Source organism: Glossina fuscipes, unplaced genomic scaffold (assembly GCF_014805625.2).
Source record: "Glossina fuscipes isolate IAEA_lab_2018 unplaced genomic scaffold, Yale_Gfus_2 1, whole genome shotgun sequence".
In the NCBI taxonomy this organism is placed as follows: Eukaryota; Metazoa; Arthropoda; class Insecta; order Diptera; family Glossinidae; genus Glossina; species Glossina fuscipes.
The window spans coordinates 4,558,759-4,579,471 of NW_023998415.1; the positions used below are offsets into that span (position 1 = coordinate 4,558,759).

At 32.4% G+C, this 20,713-nt stretch overlaps 1 protein-coding gene across 3 annotated transcripts in view; it reads right to left on the reverse strand.

Moving 5' to 3' along the window:
• LOC119645052 (junctional adhesion molecule A) overlaps window positions 1–20,713 on the reverse strand; it is a 177,783-nt gene that overhangs the window by 18,929 nt on the left and 138,141 nt on the right. The gene's annotated exons all lie outside the window — the stretch shown is intronic.

The following is a 20,713-nucleotide window of genomic DNA, read 5'->3' on the forward strand; positions in this document are numbered from 1 at the left end:
GATGGACAGACAGGCTTAGATTGAACAGAATCATTTTCTGTATTGATCGGTATAATAAAAGCCCTTCTGCGTGTTACATACGTCAGCACGGAGTTAATCACTGGACCGCAAGTGGGGTAGCATATAACAAAAGCCAAAGTGTTCGGCAAACAAAGGGGAAAGAAAGCGAAATAGTAATAGAAAAACTCTACGAAACGAAATTGCAAAGACAAGCGGAAGTAAAAGTTGCTTGTTGCTTTTTAAGGTAATTTATATGTCATTTAATGCTTGATATGCAATGTAAGCATTAGTGACGTAAAATGAAAAACCTTTTAACGAAATCACTCAAACTCTTTGCGAAACTGGAAGTAAAGGTAAGAGATCATCAAAAACATTTTGCCATTGTTCGCTCATCTTTTTTTTTTTTTTTTTCCTTTCTACTTTTCTGCAATCATTTGAATTTTTGTTTAAAGTTTTCTTTCAGATCTCACTTGAACTTCCCGCTGCTCTTTGCCCAGCCGCAACCATCACTTCATCCTTTCGATAACGAAATGGCTCTATTTGATCGATTGGAGAATGTTAAGCAAATGCGGCGATCTCCTGTTAACTATATACAAGACCAATACTAGGCATAACTTTGAATATGCTGCGGAAGGTAAATACAAAAACGGAAATATGTGCTCGAATGTCAGTGAGCTAAGATGGGAGTGGAAAACCAGATAGACTTGGATACAGGCAAACAGTTTCTCGCTTGATTAAATTGTTAAAGTAAAAGAAACAAATAAGACGCACAACATACACATATGAATATATACAAAGGGTGGTAGAGAGAGAGACAGAGAGTGATGTATAGATAAGCACATATACATCCGTTTTTAAATGTTTAGGTAATGTGTAATAATATGCGCTCCCGTACGCATAACATGCATATATATGGGCATCGTGTGTAAACATTTAAAGCAAACAATAAACAGACATCATTTTCCAAAAATGTTTGAACATAAATTAACCCAAATTATTATGAAGCAGAAAATAAATCAATACATACTACATTCACGTATGGCAATTTACAAACACATTTAATATTGAAATAGTAACCAAGGTATGATTTATTATAAAATCTATGTTAATGCAATTACACAAACTTGCATATCTACTTGAAACATAAAATCAAGAGGGAAATTGTATACTATACACCTTGGATCGAATTTATAGTTTATTTATTTATTTATTTATTTTTTTTTGTTAAAGAAGAAACTTTTTAATAAATTACGATTAAATTGTTTCCATTATTTAAGTAAAACAATTTTGAAATATTTCACATTTATGCAAAATACGTATATATATATATATATATATATATAGATATGTAGGATCATCCACTTTGTAATTCCGAAAGTAAATGTAAATAAAACCCACGTCTGATTAAGATTTGAATTGAATATTTTTTCAACGCATTGGCTACTATTATTTTTGCAATACAATCCATAAATATTTGTATAGAACCTACCAGAAATTAAATTAAAGCTGATTACGAAAATAAAGAACCCGAGGTCACGTTGCGTGTATGTGGAATGCAGCTCACATTTGGTTAAACGATTTCGTAAAACTGAGGTTTATTGACTCTTTGTTGCGAAGAAAATGCCTTTGATGTTGTTTCTAACCGACTTTTACGACTACAAAAATAACTTTTGGGTGTGGCATGTCGTTGGAAAGTGTCGATGATGTTTCTAAAAGACTCTTGCGTTTATAAAAATAACTTGCGGGGCTAGCTTGTAGTTTCTAAAGGGCTTTTACGTCTACAAAAATAACTTTTGGGTGTGGATTGGGGATTGAAAGTGTCATTTTTGATTGTGAAAACGGCATTGCCGTTAACCCCATAGATAGATGATAAATGACTTTGTTTTGCGAAAAAAATAATCAAATTATTGGGAGAAAAGTTCAGTAATCAAGTCCTCTCGAAAGATGCCTATGTAAGCTTGCTTTGGATTTATACTGGAGCATCATCGGCTTATTCCATTAAGACACAAACTCCGACCGAATAATTGGGAAAACAAATACCAGTGTAAAAAAATTAAACTAATCAAAAAGTATGTAGAGATCGCGTTTATCGTAGGAACGACAAAACAAAAAAAACGTAAGAAAATTGCATTCGGTTGTGACCGAATCCTTTCTGCTCACTAGCCTTATGCGCAAAAGGACTAACCAAACGAAAAAACCAAATCTTTACATTCTAGAATATTAAGCGGGCGTGGCCAATTTGTTCCTTTTTTTTTTCTCGTACGTGTAATGAGAAAACAACCGAGAAAGCAGAAGTCCTCTCTGAAGGTATGCTCTGTGACCGAATTGACCCATTTTTCAATATTATGGCCAATATTGACGCCGATAGCTTTATATTTGCGAACATGGCAATCTTTGCAACGCCCGTTACAGAGCCGTACGAATACTTAACTCAATTCTGAATTTGATTTATAGATACTCTATAGAATCTCTAAAGTTTCTTTTTGGGGTTTTGAAGCATGCACATTGCATTCATATTCCCAGCCCTTCCGTGGTATGTATAAAAAACGTTATAGCATTGGTTATTTTAGGTAAAAGTAGTTGCGTTCTGAAAAATGTGCCATAATTCTGAAAATATTTGTTGTATTTTGAAAAATCACTAAAGCGACTAAAACAATCAAGCTGCGCAGGCTTGTGAACAATTTCATGGTCCGTAGGGCGAGTTTAGTTTATTAAATTCAGCAGCTAGCGAACGGTTATTCTTTTCAGTGCTAAAAATTTCAAAGTTCAAGTCACACTCTCCTCCGGTCGTTTAATTGTTGATAAGCTCCATGAAATTCTTCGATGTGCAATTACATCTTAACCGAAAAACAATTCTGAACTAGATGAATATAGCTGAATATGAAAAGCGAGCTTGATATTTGGGTATCGCATGAATTAACCCCAAAAAATGTATTGGATTCAATTCTCGTACACGAATCGCTGCTAAAACAAAGCAAGAGATATTGACAACGGGCGATGCAAAGTGGGTCACATGTATGAACGAAACCTTGAAAACAGTGGCGAATACGAAAATCAGACTTTGTTCGGCATGATTCATATTCGGGATCATGCATGATGAGGAGGTTGAACTTGACCGAACGGCCGATGAATCTCTCTGCACTCGCAATGGAGGTAAAGCGTCCAGTATTGATCAATAGGAAAGGCATCACTTCCCGCCGTGACAGTGTCAAACGAGTCTGGCTGGTAAAGCATCGATGCATCCATCACGCGGCCAAAAGTCATCCTGTCCGACTAGCATTTCGCCCGCTTTCTACACAGTTTTCTTAAACGCGCCGTTTTCTTAGCGGTTCTCTGACAAACATTTGATTTAGTTTACCCTCAAGAAATGCTGGAATTTTTACAATGGATGCAAATGTTTTTTCTAGAAAATGAACAATAAAGTACAGATCAAAATGGCAAGTATTTGGTTTTTAGAAACTATAAGGAAAATTCATATAATAGATGTGAAAATTGTGCCAGAATTTTGGCAAAAAAAAAAAAAAAGCTATCAAATTTTTCTTCGGTTTGCTATTATTGTACATGATTGTCCCAGTCTACCGGTAACTCTTCCTGATTGCCATCGTACTTGGTACTATAAGCTGAGTAGCTGATCCTACACAATAAAACAAATGATGTTATAGTTGGCGAAAGCCGATTCCCGAACACCTACCTCTATGCTTTTCGCATTCTGCTCTTTAAGTTCTTTTATTCGATACCTATAGCGCTGGTATTATTAAGAAAAAATTAATCGCAGCGTACGGTAGATACTGCGATCCATGTTTGGACAGATAATATATCTTCATTATACATTTTATTAACCATTCTGTCTCGTTTGCGTTATCATAAATAAGCGTAAAATCTTAAAAAAGGAAATAAATAAATAAAATTTAATCAATCATTGTGTAGGCATGGCCGATTGGTTCTATTTTTGGACCTAAAGAGTAGAGTGCTTCGTAACGCCAATGTGGACAATTTCAGCCTTGTAACTTTAATAACGAGCAAAAAGGCACAAACGTTTATTAAGAAAAATGGAGTTTGCGTTCAGTTTATGCTCCACTGCGGTCGTCTGCTCGGATCAATTTGGCCCATTTTCAATACCAGCCTACGTGCAAAAACTTCCAACGTTTCTACGAAATTTTAAAGTCGCTATCCTCATTTTTGGAACCAGGAGAGTGCCGACAACAAACACTACACAGACGGACAGACGGACAGACATGGTTAAATTAATTCAGAATTTTACATTATTCACTTTATAGGGTCTCTGAAGTTTCCTTTTGGCTGTTGCATACGCTGTGGGAAACAATGAAATGAGTTCACCTTCCATCTTACAATGGTGGGTATGGTAAAAAAAAATAACAACTCAATAATCGTGGGTTCAAATTTCAGATGTGGTAGAGTTCTTACTAAAGTCGTTAATCTCCGCTGCTAATGATTTAAGACTTCTTGGCATCTCGATCTTGGGAATTATTTCCCCGGCTAAACTAATACAATAATAATAATAATAATAATAATGATGAAGATATAACTAAATAACTAAATTTGCCTTTGATCTTAAATAATCACAAGCAAGTAAGCATTTTAAAATTGGGATTTTTTTTTTTAATTTTGTTTTTTTAACAATTTTTTTTTATTGTATTTTAAATACACATTCATATGTGTGTCAATATCAAACTTACGCTCTTGTCATAACGCATAAGACAATTATGCTTTCACAACAACAACTGCCCCAACGCCGAAATGAATTTATTGAAGGAAACGAATTCACAAAAACCTTAAGAGATTCGTATATAATTTCTTTCTTTGTATTTGATTATATAAATAAAGCTCGCTTTCTGCTCTTCATAATTTTATTCCTTTCTTAATTCTCTATTTTTTCCTTCTTTTTGAATGCTTTATTTGCACATTTTCAATTTCCGTTTTTCATAATTTATTAAGAATAATTTATAGACTTATATGATAAACACAGTCACACACACGCACACACAAACACGCACATGTATTCGATTTATTGGATATAGTCTGAGTAGTGACGTGATGCTCATGTATGCATGACTTCTTCTTTTCACACATATATATCTATATTATATATATATATATATATATATATATATATATATATGCATATATATGTGCATATTATCTTTATATATATATATATCTTTTCATATCACTTTTACTTTAATATAGTGTCTAATTGTAACGATTGGTATATTGTATGTGGAATTTCCTTTTTTTATTTCTATTCTCATTGCATTTAACTTTCAGTGAACTGGATATTGAATTAACTAACTAAGCTAAGCTATTTCGAATGAACGATGATAATCAATCCTTCTAACTACACAAACCGATAACAATCTAAATAAGCATTTCCCAATTGTAATTGCTGGTATAAATAATATGTGTGAAGGTGTGTAATATAATATTTGTTGATAATTTTGGATCAATAAATTATTTATTTAAGCAAATATGTTACATTTTCTTCTTTACATACATATCTCAATTCCTCTTCTTCCATGTTATGCCATCAAAATAGGTTCATTCACGAAATGAACAATTAAATGCTAAGATAAATGATAGATGAACTTAAAATATTCAACAACAAATAAACAACCAAATAAACAATTTGTGTTTATTTCTGTTCAGTTTCTACTTACAAGCTCCTATGGCATACAAAATTGATTTATTCATGAATATGTTAAACGCTTTTAATAACAACGAATCAAACACAATTAACCTGAACAGTATTTGTATTAAATTGTTAAAAAATGTAACCAAAAATTACGCAACATTTTTAGTGAATAAAAACTTTTTGTTGGACAGAAAAGCCCCGTAATGGGGAACCGATGAAACGTGATGCACTTTATATATGTACCTATCGAACGAAAGTGTACTTGTAAATTATAAGAAAGTTAGGGCATTTACTAAAAAATTTTTAATGATACTAATAAGAGACGATATTGATTCCATTTTAAATGTAATCCTTCACAATTAATTTCGTTCCGATGCACAGAAACAATATGAAGGGAGGAACATTAAATTTCCTAAAATATGTACCATTGTATTTAAAAATAAAAACTAAGAAAAATTGGATATCAATACAAGCACTTTGTATACCACCCTACGCCACTTGTGATACAATAGAAGTGCGGACGTCGTGCAAAAACTATAAGGACTTCAGACGGATCCGCCTTTTATCCGACATTTCAAATCAGAATCTACCAGATCTTAATGCTATTTATACCAAACTTCCATAAAATAAGCAAAAATACTATAGTGAGTGGTATAAGAAGTGGTCCGACCCGAATTAATGTCAATACCGTTGGTCATTGGGCTAAAATACGCCCGTGTGTCAAATTTCATCAAAATGTCTCAAAAATTTCGACCGATAGGCTGAACACAAGAAAATGAGAGAAAAGACCGAAAAGTTTTACTCGATTTATAAAATGATTCTCTATTTCGAACTACCCCCGGGCGTTGTATACATTTGCGTAAACTTAATATGTCCTTCTAAGGTCCCTACATAGTTAACTGAAATTTATCTCGACGGAAAGTGACGAAAAGATATTTTTGATTGTAACGCGAAAAAGAACATGCATGAATGTAAATATAATACAACAACAACAAATATGTAAAAAAAAAAAAACGAATTAATTGAAGATCGAATTTAAATGTTTCGATCAGCCGACACAGAAAAGCTTTATAAAATAAAAGCAAAGAGAAAAGAAAATTAACCACTCAACAGGATAAAATAAATAAATGATATAAGTAAATGATTTTAGCGATAGTAAGTTACTTATTGATGATAACTGATGCGAGGGGAATGAAAATATGTGTCAATGTAGATGTACTATAGAGAACAAAATTATATATAAAGTTATATGGGAAGTAATTCACGACCCTCGTAAAACCCAAATATCATCAAAGAATCTGCAACGCGTCTATAGTTTTGACGAGAGTAAGAAACTTAGTCGATTCACATCCACTCGTAGTAGAGAAATGGCAGACATTGGTTTGGAGTCTGTTACATACATTCTTTTGAGAACCGTTAAAAATCATAGTGAAAAATGCGACCGATTCACATAGAGGATTTTTTTACAACAGCTGTCGCTTTAAATCTATCATACTATAAAGCCAGTACTTCTGAAACGGTGTGGGAAACGGGACTGTCCTGTTAAAACTAGACGTCGTCTGCGTGGCTAAGGTGAACTTCAGGCTGAAAAAATTTCAAATCAATGTTATTCGCTAAGGCATACATTCACTTTAATGATCGAACCGGCTAAGTATCGTCTGCTAATTTGCTCGCACTCGTTAATGCGGTTGTTCGGTTTTTGAGTTTTTGGGACTTGGTTACGGTAGCTATGTTGACTAGCATGCATGGACGGACAAGAACGAGTATCAATGCTCGGCATAATTTTTGATTTAAAACCCGAAACTTATTAAGCCATTTCTCAATCTCAATAAATGAATGTATAGCGAATGTTATTTGAAAGTTTCAAAACCGAAATTTCATCGCAATGATAGTTGCATGTTGACAGTTAAAAAATGGCGTGAGGTTTAAAATGGCACTTTTTGCAACGGTAGGCAAAAAATTGTACTCGACAGCCTGTATAGGATATATTTACTTGAATGTATATCGAAGTATTTACGGCGGCCCGTGAAGAGAGTGCTGTAAAAGCCGTTCTTATGGAGCACTTAGCACCTCTCAGCCTCTATTGATATTATATATTATTATGTAATATATGCGTTATAGATATTAATAAAATTTTCGAGTTTAAGACGGGCATAATTGTTTCGTATATATTTTTTTTAGAGTAAATGACTCCAAGAATGTCGGTTTCTTATATGTTTTTATAAGTTCCCACGTGGTTCTAAAGAGGCGTATTTATGGTACGACCGACTCCCGTTAAAAAGTTATCAATAAATGAATTTTTATTTTTATTTTATTTTTTTTAAAAACACTTTTAAAATTGTTGATTGTCTTATGATTGTAAGAATTGTGTTATGACTATCATAAATTCGTTCATTTCGTATTGCAAAGGAACGAATTATTGCAGTAATATATTAAATCCTTGTAACGCGAATGAATTTAATCAGTCAGATCAATACTGTTGTCTGAATATCAGATCTTTCTTTCGAGGCATAATTGTTTGTTCGCCGTTGCTTGGTTTCGTTCTCTTGTGTTTTAAGATTTTATTTTTCAATATTTTCGCAGTTTTACTTAAAACTTTTTAATACAATTTAGTTTGTATGGAACTTTTTCAAGCAAGAGTTACTTGCCGTTCTTTGGTTAAAATATTTCGGTTTCTCGTATAGTTTTTAGTTACTAAAACTGAAAAACTAATTCGCACATACATGCTGATGTTACATTAAAGTATGTCCTTTAGGAAGTTTTCTTACAACTTTATAAAATTATTTTAATTATTTGAACAAGTTTCTGGTTGCTTTTGATTTTATTTCGGTTTATTATTCGCCCCTCCGCCCTCATTCCACCCAACCACCCACTTTTTGCTGCACAAATTTTGTTTTCTTTTGCTCGCTTTTCTCTCTCTTTATAATAAAAGTAATTCCATTTACTTTTGGTCAATAAAATAATGCGAAAAACTAGAACTATATGAATGAATGGATAGAATGAAAAAGAAAGATAGAATGAGAAGGAAGTTAAGTTCAACAGTAACAGTTCATATTTCTTGTCCTTTGCTTCAGTTTAGTTTTTCTTAATTGTTAACAAAATAATTATTCTATGAATTGATAATTTTATAAGCAGTTATTGTTTAATAGGCTTATAAAAAAGTAGAAAAAGATTTTCAAATGGACGTTAAAAACATACATATTTTTGTTTTTTTTTTTTCGTTTCTTTTATTTTTTTTTGTTTTTTTTTCTTTGTAACGAATGGTTACTACTGGATGAGTTAGTTCTCTTTCATGAACTCTTTCTTGTAAGTTTCCCTTTTTCACTTAGCTGAACAGCATATTGTTGAAAACTTAGTTCTCGTAAACAACAACTTTCAAGTTTCAAGTTTCACAAAGCCTTAAAGTCGAATTTCCACAAAAAAAAAAAAAATTGAAGGGAACGCTTGATGGTGGTAATGTTTTCTCCAAGAGCTTATGCAAATAAAGTGTAAGCGGTGTCATCTTTCATCTTGGGACGAGCAATTAGCATTGAATATGTATGTATCTTGGATGATGAGTGACGAATACCGTAAGGATATGTACGCTTTTGTTTTGATTCGGCCATATCTCAGGCTTGTAGCTTATCCATGTAAATCATATACCGAAATGAATTTAACAAAAAAAAAAAAAATAAATAAATAAAAATGCAATAAATCTAAAATAAATCTTTAAATGATAAATATATATATATAAATACAATAAATATATAAATAAAAGGAGAAAGAAGTGAAAGTGAATCCATACCAAACAACTAGGAAGGAAGACGAAATAATTGAGCGAATATAAGATATTCTCTGCGCATTTTAGTAAAGCAAGAGAGATGCATAAGTTGCTTATTTTTTAAATTATCAATAATAATTTTTTTCTTTCACTTTTTCATTTTACCTTATATTTTACTATTCAATATTCGTAAACAATCGCTTAATTCAAGCCAATGATATCATTCTCAATATGAACATACTATTAGTTATTTCAAACATGTACAATGATATCGAGCTGAAATTATATTGCTTAGATATTGCAGTGTTTCTTGCACATTTGAAAGAAAGTCGTATTTTTTCATTGTTCGCTTAGAGTGCATGCCAAGCAATTCATCAAATCAGTACACAGTCATAGATTAACATTTTTAAAGTATTAAGAGCATAGAATGACTCTTCCAAGTATCTTCGTGGATGAGTTGTTTTCCCGATCCCTTTCCTCTAGCACGTTATTATCATTGTCTAAACCATATAAATGGGAAGAAATTATCTCAAACGATGGGTATGTGGAATCTTTTCATAATTTGACTTGACTATTTTATTTCAAGAATTGAAAATAACTTACTATCAAATAAGATCGACTAGTAAATACCTTACAGCTTACCGTCGCTTAGCACAATTCCTCGTCTATATTCATCGTAAAACAGGTAAGGACGGGTTCGATCGGGTTGAATGTTCCCTTTATATCAAGTGCCTGTTCGGAATATATCCCCAATTTTCCATTCAGTTTTGTCAAAATGTTTAGTAAAAATCCGATATTTTTTGAAAGTTGTGATTGACTATAAGAATACATGGATAGATGGTCAGATAGGCTCGATTGGTATAAGAGATGCAAGAAGCTCTAAATGAAATCCTTCTAAATGTTGCTTGCATTTGCATCAACTTAATACAATTTTATCACAATTGATGCAAAGCATGATGACTTTTAAAATTTATTAATCCGATAAATGACAGGTTAAAAGAGTACTACAAATATCTTTTTCTTTCCCGAAATACGGAGATGAGAAGCTATCCCAAGTGAATGTTAGAAATCGACGTTGTCAGTGAAGACGGCCAAAATAAGAGAAAAAATTATTTTCATTTAACTTAGTTACGATGAATTTGAGAGATTAGTTATGCAATAAGACTGCATATCTCATTTTAAATGCTTTTACTTATGAATAAACAATTGCTAAATGTATATGACTATCATTTAATTGATTTTCTTTTGTTTGTTTTTTCTTCTCTTTTTGAGAGCTTAGAGTTTACTTCAAATAGACATCTTCAAATAATTTTCTTAGGGTGTGCTGTACTTAGTTAAAGAAAAAATAAGAAAAAATAAGAAAAAAAAAAAACACGAAGAAGAAGAAGATGTTTGCCATACTAAAGCACAAAGATTTATTACGCATTACAAATGGTATAACTGGACTAATCCTCCTGCAGAAATCCTTGTTTAAAATAAATAAAATATTCGGTCTCAATCAGATTTTCTATGCAATTTGCAAAATTGCGCCTGCAGCCTTAGTGACATTTAATGCATTTTAGGTTAGCTTAGCAAGACTATGAAGCAATTTCTCTATATATGTATATATATTATCATTTTTCCTTTATTTCGAAATAAATTTATTCCTCCTCAAATTTAATTTTTGTTTCTCATTTTTATTTATTTCTTTCAAATTGCTTTCATATGCATGAAAGCGTCTATTATTATACATACTCGTGGTAAAAAAAATATTTAAACTCGCATTAAAAGCAAAAAAGCAAAAAAAAAAATGCCACTGAAAAGCATTAGTAAACAAATAAAAAGCAACTAAACAAACGTATATAACATAAGAAAATTGTATATTAATTCGAGTAACGTGGAAATTATGTTTTGTAGCGCACGTGTTGTATACATAACATAAATTTTCATGTAATTGCACATTACTCATACTCATACGCCATATATGCGCCGTTTTGTTCTCTTTGCTTTTTTTTTTTTACGATCCCATTCATGAGTCGAGGGAATGAACGAGAGCGAAAAGAAACGCAGACAGCAACGGCAAGCAAACATGCAAGTAAGTAAGAAAGAAATGAAATAATAATGGAATAAAAAAAAAACAAAAAAAAAAAAAAAAGGAAATAATTTGCTTTTTTCTTTCATTCAGGTGCAGTAAAACGTAATAAAAAATGTCAACTGGATTTGCAAGCCCCTAAGTTATAACTTATCGTTCGTTTGCCTGCATGTTTTTGTTTCTTTCCATTTGATTATTTAAAGTTTCGGTTGCACACGTTGATATTGCGGAATGTGCGTTTGTGCTTTGAGTTTAACATTTAATTTTAACAAAAGCATAATAAGAGATAAAGATGAAGAAATTGCGTTTAGCTCGATACGAAATGTACATGTACCCTATTTAGATATCTTATCATGCCTTGTATGAATTGTCTTCAGTAGACCTTTAGTAGGCAAAAGCAAATTACTTTTTACAATCGCTTATAGGTTAATGCAAGCCAGCATAGCAGCACGTATTCACTTAAAACCGTAACTTAATGCGATACAATTGATTTGTTATTGTTGTTCTCGTTGCTCTTGTTTAAATAAATGTTTTATTTCTGCTTTTTTAACATCTCGCAATTATCATCTTAAGGAAGCACAAACAAATTGAAGAGAAAGAGGACAATGAAGGAGATCATTATTGTTCCTCGTCCTCGCGAGAAGACCATTAAAAAAATGCTTTATAAAATGTTGCAACGAGTTGTTTTACGGACTGGTAGGCACTGCTTCGATATAAATTACGTGCTGATGGAAAGCGGTAACTAAAGGGATGAACCAGTTGTTCTGGATGATAGTAAATAATTTCTTTTAACTGCGGAATACATAATATAAGAGTATTTTCAGAAGAACATACATTAAATGTTGATATCTCTCAGAAAATCAAAGAAAACCATGACGACAGCGTAATAGTGAAAGAAAGAAACGTATTACGAAGAGCAACCAATGCGTACGTAAGGAGAGTGCAAGAAAAATATGCAGAAGAAAAAAAATGAAAAAAAATTAATTCAAGATAAATTTAAGGCATACAGTTTGCAGTTAACCGATACATCAACAAAATAGGATAAAGAAAGTTTTTTAAAATAATATCAAAGGGAAAAGAAAGTCAACTGCTCATCAGAATTAAGCAAATAAATGATATAAGCAAATGGTTTTAGCAATGGTAAGTATTTATAGATGGTTACTGAGGCGAGAACAATGAAAATATGAGAGTCCGAGTTCATGTCTCAATGTAGATCAACTATAGAGAATAAAATTTATTAGATTCCTCATCCACTACTATATTAATTTATATGGGATCTATCTCATGGCACTCGTAAAACGTATCGCCTGCCAATTTGCGGGCACTCGCTAATGCGGTTGTTCGGTTATTCCTTTTGGTTTTTTGGGGCTCGGTTACGACAGCTGTGGTACTTATCATGCGTAGACGGACTAAAATGATTATCAATACTCAATGGCATAATTGCACTTAAGAGGACCCAGACCTAATTACTGCACTTCCTGGACCCAATAACTGAATGTACTGCGAATGTATTTGTAAGAAAGAAGTTGGTTGCTGATCATTAAACAATGACGTAATATTTGAAATGACGCTCTTATTAGAGGTCTCGGTGCAAATTTATCCTTGGGCTCTTGTCACGGAGAAGTTAATTTTGCATTTGTAAAATATTCCTATGTGATGATAAATGCGTATCAAAACTTCATACTCAGGCGATTGTAATTTTCTTATGCGTTAACGTATGACTTTGAGATTTTTGCGAAACCCATTTATTTGGTTAAGCAGTAACGCATCCAAAAATCGACTCCATAAGTTTATTGTGGCGTTTATGCGCTCTTTGAATTTAAATTTAAATAAATTCAATTCAATTACTATTAAATATTATTTATTGCATTCTATAATCTTTATGCGTTTTTTTCTTTCCAGTGGTTTAAATAGTTTTTATTTTATCTGTTTTTGTCATCTCAACAACATTCCATATTGCCATCAACACTTGCTTTTTCTGTGAAAGCATACATATATTGTTACAAATTTTTTGTTCTGTTTGCTCTTTGTTTTGTCCTTTTGTTTTTTTCCTTCTCGTTTTCAAATTATGGTTTAATTTCTATTTATGCTTTTATATCAATGATGTTGTTGTGTTATTGTTTCTTTTCTTTTTTTTTTTTTTCTCTCTTTGCTTTCAAAAAATGCGCATTATTTTTCATATTTTATTAAAAAACGAAAAAAAAAAAAATAAAAATAAAAATAAAAACTAAAAATAAACAAAAGCAAAAAGTAGCACTTTTTGTGTTTATCTAATTTGTTCAGGTCATAATTTATGGGGTTAAGGTATGAGTAAACTTGGCATTATTAGTAGCAGTAGTGCGGATTGCACACAAAGTGTACACACATAATATCGTTTATAACATCAAATTAATGAAAATTTAATTATTCAATTTAGCAACTCGTTGCACAGCACGTTGATCGTCGAGATCTAAATTGCGTTTTGCTTGAATCCAAAATTTGCAAAATTTTCAAAAATTATATAAAAAAAAAAAAACGTCTTTGACGAGATATTTCAGAATGTGATAGATTAAATAAGATAACAAAGATGTTTAGCAAGAAAGATTTCGTTGGACAACGCAACGGAATTAATTAAAAATTTCTTGTACGTTGCATCGTATGACGGCACTTGAGCAAGTTTTTGTTCATGTCTACGGGATAGTTACTGAGAGCTAAGCAGTCCACATGAACGATGATTAATTACGTATAGGGATAGGAATTAACTTTTATTAATCAACCGTCACTTCTCATATATATATATATATGTGTGTGTACTCTCATATATATATACACATAATAGGTTGGAGGGAAAGTTCTGTCGTATTTTATTCATGTACTTTTTTGCTTTAACACAAATCCAAAAGATTTAATGTGATCTCCTGCAGTTGTATGATGAATGCCTAACTCTTCTGCAATTTCCCGACTTATTAAATGTGGATTATTTTCCAACATGAATTTCGCTAAACCATCTTTGACAAGTACGAACATTTACAATATTTTTTCCAAATACCGCATATAAATTTTTACACGCAACCTATGCTTTGCTACCTTTTTGAAATTCATACAAAATGCAGTGTCATGAATGCGCTTTATCTACTGACATGTTTTTCACTTTAATTATCACAAGTAAATGATTAACGGTAAAAAAGGACTTCTTTGATATTATACAGCAGATAAAAGAGCAAAAAAAAATTCGAATCACTCACTAGTCAGATGTTTTTTTTTTTTTATTTACAAGAAAAATTAACTGCCCATTTAAAATACGACAGAACTTTCCCTCCAACCTAATAAATATAAATTTAAAAAATCTTTCCACAAAGTATGATTGCTTTTGATGCTCGGGTTTGTGTATCTTCAATTCTCTTGTGATTTTATCTTTGTTCGCTTTTCAAAGGTTTTAAATGTCCTAAAATTGTTCTAAACGAACACGTTTGAGAATTTGATAGCGGTTTTTAAATTCAGTATTAATTCTCGGGAGCATTTTTTCTTTTATAAAAAGACTGCAATATTTTTGAAAGAACGAGAATCATTTTACAGAAGTTTTTTCAGGTCCAGAATGAAAGCGTAGTTGCGTGCACTTCAAGCATTGTTAAGTGTGCGATCTGTAGGTTGAACACGACAAAAAAACAAGATTGACAGACGGACGGACAAATTTAGATTGATCGGCAAAGTGATTGTGAATCGATCGGTGTAATTAAAGAGAGGTCTTTTTCAAGTCCTACCGCAATTTTGATTAGAGCTAACAAAAAAGTTGAATCGTTATGGTCGAGCAAGTCCGGTTGTAACTATTCTAAGCCGAATTCATTTAATACAATTTCAACTATTTTCGTTGTAAATTGTCAAGATTATTACGCTTTGCTACCTACCATACATAGGCTTAGTTTTCAACAAAGGGCAGAAAAGTAAACTTGTATGATGCAAGCGTAGCGCAATCTATATAAACAACGACTTGCTATTTTCATTACGACACATAGCAAAATATATGAAATTATAAGAGTGAAAAGAGAAAGAGAAAGAGAAAGAGAGAGAGAGAGAGAGCGACAGAAAAAAAGAAAGTAAGGGATTGCGAGCCTACGAACCTACGAACTAAAGTGCCTACACCTAGAGCTGTAGAAGGAAAAGAAAGGGAAAGAAAATATAACAGCGACGTCAACACGTCAATGTCGTTATGACGCTTCGATAAACTTTATCGATTAAATAACATGCATTTGACATATTCACTTTTACCCGAAATGGAGAATAAGTGATAATTTTTATTGAAATATTTACAGGGATCTCGCCCATAGAAAAATTAAGTTCATAGTTAGCGCTACACTGTGGCAGGTGTAAGAGAAAGTACCGTCCAGAGACTCTACACGGAACAGTGAAGTCAAGCTCATTGAGGAGGAATGAAGGCTCTATTTCATAATTAATAAACTTAGCCGCACAAATCACAGCAAAAGACCGGTTTCCCTTCGCTAGACAGTCTAAGTAAGGAGGAAGTGCGAGAACGAAAAATAGTTTCTGAGCAAATTGCATCAACTGAGGCATACTGGACAATAGGCCTTACTAAAAATATAAGCCTTTTATGTCGTAGTAAATCGTCAAACTCCTTACCCTTATAAAACTTTAAAAGCTAAACCTTGTTGCCTTATGAAAGTTTATCTTTCCTAACAAAGTTTATTTAGAAGCGAGCTTAGACGTTGCCTTATCTCCCCTAAAGTTTTCACATTTATTCAGAAATATAACGAATGGGTAATTTTTGCCATAGAATCACTTTTATAAGATCAAGTTTTTATATGGGGATCCATTGCACTTCATTTTGAATTCGTTGTGCTTTTTCTTCGGGCCATAATATTGCAGTGTATTAAAATGATAGATTGAAAAGTAAAAGAAGTGAAAAAATTTGTTTTGAATTGACCAACTTTTTGAACTTCTTCTTATATAGTTGCTCTTATGAAAGGTGAGCTTTTCTGTAGCAAAACAGTCTAATTTTTAACATTTCACAATGGCATTTCCACAATAATAAAATTAACTGTATATACTGTGGGTCTACTTTTACTTTGGTCTGTAACCTAAGCCGTTCCAAGTGTTTTGATGAAAAATAAACTATCATATGGGAAAAAAATTTTTGTTTTTTTTGAAAATCGGTCCATAATAGTATTTTTGTGTAGAAATTAACTGTACCGTATGTGGACTACCTACGTACATTGTTCGTATAGGGTATTTCGTAGAAGGGTACATGTATGCCGAAAGAGTCCAAATTTTTAATACTTCATGACGAAAATGGGTGAATAGGTGAATAAAATAAAAAAAATTTCACTAAATTTCGGTTTTCTTGCACATAAGGGCTCCCATAAAAAATATGCCTTCAGACGGGAACAAGTTATAATTTTTTCAGCTTTATCGCGAAAATAAATGTGGAATTATTCTAGGCGAAGCTGTGTAGAGTGTAAAAGAGTTGGGCCTTGCACGACTACATTTTACTTACTTGCTTTTGTTTTTATTTTCATTTAGTTACAAATATGTACCTATGCCGAGCACACATCCGTGAAAGAGCTTTTCGAATGAAATGGAAAAAAAAAACATTTTACTTCAAGAGTGGTGTGAAGTCCTACTCTTCCCCATAATTCCGACGGAACGCTAGATTTATGAAGATATCCAAAATACGCTTTACTTTTCGCCGATCCCAGTGTTTTTCTTTGAATTATCCTTTCATAATTTGAAAATAGATTGTAGTCGAAGAGAGTCAGTTCCTATGTCAGAGTGTACTTACTCTGAAGTGAGTAAGTTTGGTACCCATTTAAAGGGCAGTTTTCTCATGTTCATGCAAAGTAGTGAATAACCTGCTCTTTGCATATCTTTAGGACGTCTGCTGTCTTTAACTGCAACTTCACTTTTCAATCATTGAGAACAATTTTCGGAATTTATTTATTTATTTATTTATATTTACCAGGGCAATTATCTCAATTGAGTGCACATTGCGTTTTGCGTCATCGTCATTATCCATTCGTATCGCAATTTGTTGCTTTTGAAGGAGGAGAGTTATTATATTCATTTTTACGATTTTTTAATCCTGAGTTTGAATTGTAATTCTCCGCATCAAGAAGCAAAGTTTTTGATCAATAAATAAAATCGAAAATTTTCTATTGTTTAAAGAATAGTAAAAACATCACCACTAAAACCCCAAATGACTTGATATTTTGACAACCGTTGTTCGAGGGTGAAAGCTTCCCGATAGTAGTACCATATAACGAGATGTGTATGTCATTCCCGGTAATTATTGGTCAATATGTTACATATGTCTTTTCTCTTTCTCGATTTTGCTCTCGCTCTTTTCACTTAATCGTTTATTTTCGAAAATGTTTGTTTTCTATTGTTTTTATTGTTTAATAATTATTTTTTAGTTTTGACCTCAAGATCTTTAGTTATTATGTAAGTTAACTGTTATTGCAGCTGATGTTTTCGTAAATCAATAAACAAATAAATATGAAAATATATATTAACAAATAGAGTAATAAAAATAAAACTATTAATACGTTTGGTTTTCAGTTTTCCGTTTTTTTTTTTTTTTTGCTTTTTACAAACATTTTAAATTAATTTTATTTCATCATTTAAATGAATGGCAAGCAAGGACAACCGAAATCTATATATATTTTATTTTATATATATATATTTTTTTTTTTTCTAAACATCACCCTCTTTTATGGCCATCACAGACAGGCGTTGCTTTATAATTCCTGTAAATATTCGAAGCGCTTTGTAACGCTTTGTACAGTGCAGGAAAATTATAAAGCGGAATTAATTATATTTACTGGACTTTGCATTTCTTTATTGCAATCAAAATTTCTCCTTCGGCCTCTCAATAATTTAAAAAGAAGTATGAGTTCAATTACGCTTTTTTTTCGCGAAATTATACTCTCAAAAGCTTGCATCGTTTAGTTTGAGGCTTTCAGTTTAATATTAAAGAATAAAAAAACCAAGTAAGGACATTATAGTCATGCAAGAGCGGCCATTAAATACCCTACACCACATTGTCTAACACAATTCTTTCTCTTTATCATAGAGCACGAAAATTATATCTTGTCCCTATGTAAAGGCATATTGTTCATGTACGTATTTACGAGGAAGCGGTGTCAAAACGCAACCTAACATAGGGCAGTATCCAAACATAAGAGTAGATGGTCCCAATTTTGTAAACTTAATTTTTGTGTGAAATTACAGTTAAGGGTCAAATTTTATCATCACATATAAAAACTTAGACTTTTCCGCTCTATAAAGAATCCATTTTCTTGGAAATCCTTATTAGGGTAGGATCCAAAAAAAAAAAGAATAGGCCGAGACGGTCAGTTCATTTTTTTATGTTAAATTATTATTATGATATAATTTTCATCACGAAGCATTGGAAATTGACGTATGAGAGAGAGTCTGAAAATTGCCCCAGTCTCTCCAAAGCTTTCATACCATTTTAAAATGCCGAAATACGACTACTTAGCCACTTTTGCCGAGAAATTTTCAAAATTGCAATTTTTTTCCACATCACGATTTTTCAGAATAGGGGGTTTTATGAAGAATGATCGAAAAAGTGGACCGATCCGAACCATTTTCAATAGCGTTTCGTCTTTGGGTTAAAACACGTCACTGTACCAAATTTCATCAAAATATCTTAAAAGTATCGCACATACACACAATGAACACATTTATATATGGAGAGGCATCAGACGGACAGACGGACTGACAGAGTTAATAAAAGTTGGGGTCTATCTTAAACTCGTCTGGGCGTTACATACATACGCTGTACCTTAATACACCCTGCATCACAAGTGTTGTAGGGTATAATAATAGGAAATACGTTGACGCCAAAGTTGAAAAATTGCTTTAATCGAAGCAAAGGTTCGCTTGTAACTAACAAGAAACTATACAAAATTGAATCCAAGTACGAGAATATGACTTAAGTTTGTCAACTCGTATAAATTTATATACGATGTACGATATAACGTATATACCGAAAGAGAGATCGAATGAATTTTTTCTCTATTTCGACATTAAAAGTCATAGACCAGTTGTAATTGTTAAGATATATGCTCTATTACGTCATGTTTAAGTCAAGTGCGCTGTAAAAACTGTCCGATTTGATATATATGTATATATATATTATGTGCGACCTTTAAGTGTATGCTTTGCGCATGCTTTTCGAATCCGCGATTTGCTTCCTTTTCGCTCAATGACAAGCGTGGATAATCTGTTAGAGCTTAAAGACACGTCAACACTTTTTGGTATAATTTGGGCAGCATTCTTTAGAAATGAAACATTTAACGAACGGAAAAAACTAAAATTGGTTAAATGATCATAAAAACGTTTCGTGAGAGACAATAAAAAGATCCATAGCAACTGAAAGTATGGTAGAGGAATGATATATATCTCCGATGTTCATTAGACAGATTAAAAGTTGCCGATGCTCAATCGAATCCTGCCCGTTTATGAAAAGTATAGCCAGCCATGCGACGATCCCTTTTTTACTGTAAATGATGTGCAAGCACTCGTTTGTCGCCGTAACATAAACTACGCTTAACGAGGTGAGAGAGAGAGAGAGAGAGAGAGTGAATCATATAATGCTTATAGCATCGCAAAACGTTGATGGTAGAATCGATTGAAAATTTCAGTTTCGCATATTTTTCAAGAAAATTAATGATGAATGCATGGGCCGACTAATACCTTTCGGCGATTAAATGCAGCTCATCAAAGAAATATTTTTATGGGTTTTACTCAACTCAAGTTCGCTGGAAAGGTCAGCAGTTACGGTCATACAAAATTAACTGCAGATCCCAACATGTAACATGTTGGGTAATAACTTTGAAAAATAAGTAACACGTCACCAATCGAATGAACTGAGACGAAACTGATCGATCAATTGAATAGTCGAAGAATAAATTATGGTTCTTTGATTGCTTTGCATAGACCTTTTTATTAATGGTAAAGGAAATTTGGTTTGTCACTTCATAGAGTGCGATTCTCCAGTGATAATTCAGTCATCCCTAATAATGTGTGAAAAATTCCTCCTTTTACTTGATCGCTGCCTGTGCACAACTTTGGCCTTATAAAATTTTTCGAGTGCTATAACTTTCAATGGAATCTGCTTACCATTTTGCCAGCAAGTGTAATGTCAAAAGTTGTATAAATGCGAAATTATGATATTGCCAGGGAAACAAAGGAATAAGAAAAAGTTAGACAACAA